Source organism: Elephantulus edwardii, unplaced genomic scaffold (assembly GCF_000299155.1).
Source record: "Elephantulus edwardii isolate Elephantulus edwardi_28Jun2011 unplaced genomic scaffold, EleEdw1.0 scaffold00042, whole genome shotgun sequence".
NCBI lineage: Eukaryota > Metazoa > Chordata > Mammalia > Macroscelidea > Macroscelididae > Elephantulus > Elephantulus edwardii.
The window spans coordinates 13,021,818-13,025,021 of record NW_006399792.1 but is presented as its reverse complement, the minus strand read 5'-3'; the positions used below and the strand labels follow the sequence as shown (position 1 = coordinate 13,025,021).

At 40.0% G+C, this 3,204-nt stretch overlaps 1 pseudogene; it reads left to right on the top strand.

Moving 5' to 3' along the window:
• The first annotated feature begins 2,834 nt into the window (after positions 1–2,834).
• Positions 2,835–3,204, top strand: part of LOC102865639 — a 7,691-nt pseudogene continuing 7,321 nt past the window's right edge.

Genomic DNA, 3,204 nt, shown 5'->3' with positions numbered 1-3,204 from the left:
ATTTCCAATTTTTTTCCCCCTTCAGACAATAGGTTTTCTTTTCAATTTGTTGGAAAAAAGAGGTTTTTTTATGCTCACAGTGATCTTTAGAAGGTTCCATTCGTCAATTTTTACCCTCTTCAGATTATGCATTTCTTCCTGTATTTGGCAACCTCTTTATACCATAGACTAAGCCATCTATGCTTGACTCTATTTTGTCTCTTAATGAACTTTATGGTGTGGGGCTTTACTTCCAGGACTTTGATTCACCTTGAGTTAATTTCTGTGTATAGGGTGAGATGTGGATCCTGTCTCAACTTTCTATAGGTATCAGTCCAGTTTTGCCAGCACCATTTGTTGAAGAGGTTATCGTTTTCCCATATGATAGGTTTTATTTCCTTTATAAATATCAGTTTACCACCGATAGCTGAGTTTATTTATGGGTTCTCCATTCTGTTCCCTTGGTCTATGTGGCTGTCATTGTACCAGTATCATGCTCTTTTAGTTACTACCATTGTGTAGTAGATTTTGAGATGAGGGAGTGTATATTTTCAGAAGTGCTTTGTTTATTCAAGATGTCTTCCCCTCCAAATAAACTTGACAATTTACCTTTTGATCTCCTTGAAAAATCAATTCAGTAGCTATAAATGGATACAGATCTACATGCATTGGACTGGTTTCGGTAGGATTGCCATTTTCATAATGTTTAGTCTTCATGATTGCTGTGATCCTAAACACTGTGACACTGATGTATCAAATGTGATAATGGTTACACATGGTGGACAGTGTTTGGTGTTTAAAACAATCTTGGAAGCAGGATTGGCATCCACTTCTGAAATAGCTTATCTCTGGAAACTCTATGAACTTGGAGAAACAATGAAAGTTGTTCAAATGTTTAGGTTTTTAGTTCATAGGGTCACTATTAGTCATCTATGGCTTGAAGGCACTTAAGAACAATTACAACAACCCATGAACAGGAAACATTTTTCCATTTCTTTAGGGCTTTTGTTGTGTTTCACAGAAAGGTTCTGTTGTTTTCTGTGCACAGGTCTTTTGTATCTATAGTTAGGTTCAGTCCCAAGTATCTCAATTCATGAATACTTATTGTATATGATGTTGTTTTTTTGGTTTCCTTCTCTGATTTCCCTTTGGCACTGTATAGGAATCTCAATGAGTTTTGGATATTGATCTTATATCCTTTCATTGTACTAAATTGATCCACTCTCTCTAACAGTTTTTTTGTTTGTTTGTTTAGTTGTTGGGGTTTTCTGTGTACGCTATCATATCATCTGCATATAGTGATAATTCAACCATCTCTTTGATGGTATCATTGCCTTTTATTCCCTTCTCTTGTTGTATTACCTTAGCAAGTACTTCCAATACAATATTGAATATAAGTGGTGACAGTGGGCACCTTTGTCTGGTCTCTGTCCACAAGGAAAATGCTTTTATTTAAAAATCTAGAGGAGATTAAAATAATTAGTTTGAAAGCCCCAGAAGCAGTAAGGCATTGGCCCTGGCTTAACCACATAGGACCCCTTAATTTAAGCAACAGGCAAGTCTTGGGCCCTTAGATGGAGGTGAGAAGCCATTTCCAGAAGGGAAAAATAGTCTTCCTCCTTGGTCACTTGGGTACTCTGGGGAACAAAGTACTGCCAGGCCCTCAGCCTGGCAGGCTTCAGGCCAAAAAGAGAGCACAAATGTATAGGTGCTTCTCAAAACATTGCTTTGGATCAATGTGGACATTTGAGAGCCACAGAAGCTGCAAGCATCAGTGGGGTACAGCAAGTGTCAGCGGGATACAGTGAGCATTAGTGGGGTCACTGAGCCACAGTGGGGAGCAGCAAGCTGTAGCAGGGAGCAGGGAGCCACAGCAGGACCCACCTGCAAGGAACAAGCAAGAGAGTGGGAAATTGAGTGAGGTATTTAGGAGGGATCGTGGCTGATTGTTGGATCAATTGTGGGACCCTCTCACCTTAATCTGGAAGGATTGAGACTACTGGAGTAATCTGGGTGGCAGACCCAGTTCTCAAAGGAAAAACCAAATCTTCCTGGTTTTCCATTCAGGTCTCCTCACACCCCCTTTCCATGTGCATCTGCATGTGTGTCTCCCTCCTCTACCCACCACAAGTGCATCTGCACATGCAACCACCCTATGTGCATCCACTTGTGTGCCTGCCAAACCTTCCTCTGGAACAGTGACATCAGATCAAGAATCAGCTATCAAGCATGAAAAACTCTATCACAACAATGTCCCTAAAGAAGAAGACTACCTCACTCCCCACACAAGCCCAAAGCAAGATATCACCCCCAAAAAGTGACACAGTAGCAATGGATTTCCTGAAGCCAGAAAGTCTGATGGAACTCCCTGAAACAGAATTCAAAAGAACAATGACTGAATATTTTCAATGGGTGAAAAACAAACTTGAAGAATTACAGGACACTGCAAGCAAAAACCAGGAATATCTTAAAAACAAAACCAAACAACAACAACAAAAATCTAATACAATACAGATAAAACTAATGAGGCAGTAGAGGCACTAGAAAAACAAGAAACCATGATCCAAAATATGAGGTCCAAGATTTCAGATGTTATCAACATGATGGAGGGACACATGAAAAGACTGAAGACATGGAACACAGAACCAGTGAAATAGAAGATAGAATTTTCACCAAAGATCTGCTAGAGCAAAAAGCAGAATCAAGAAAGAAGGCAAGAGAAGAAAACCTAAGAATAATGTGGGAAACATCAACAGAAATAACATTGCGTCATCAGAACGCAAGAACAGGAAGAAGCAAGTAAAGGTACTGAAAAAGTTGTGGAAGAATTGCTAAAAGAAAACTTCCCAGGCATAATGAAGATTGAGAGAATGTACGTTCAACAAGCTAAAGTAATACCATATAGAATAGACCCCAGAAGAAAAATCCCAAGGCATATCATAGTCGAATTTGTCAGAATTAAATATAAGGAAAAAAAATCTGAAAGAAGCTAGGAAGAAACAGAAAGTAACCTATAAAGGAGAGTGTTGCTGTTGTTGTTATGTGCCATCGAATCGCTTGTGACTCATAGCGACCCTATGTACAACAGCCCTAAACTCCACTCTGTCCTGTGCCAATCGCACTGCCTCTGACATTCCCATCCCAATTATCCCAGTCACTGAATCAATCCACCTCATAGAGGGCCTTCCTCTCCTGTGCTGTCCCTCCACCCTCCCAAGCATGATG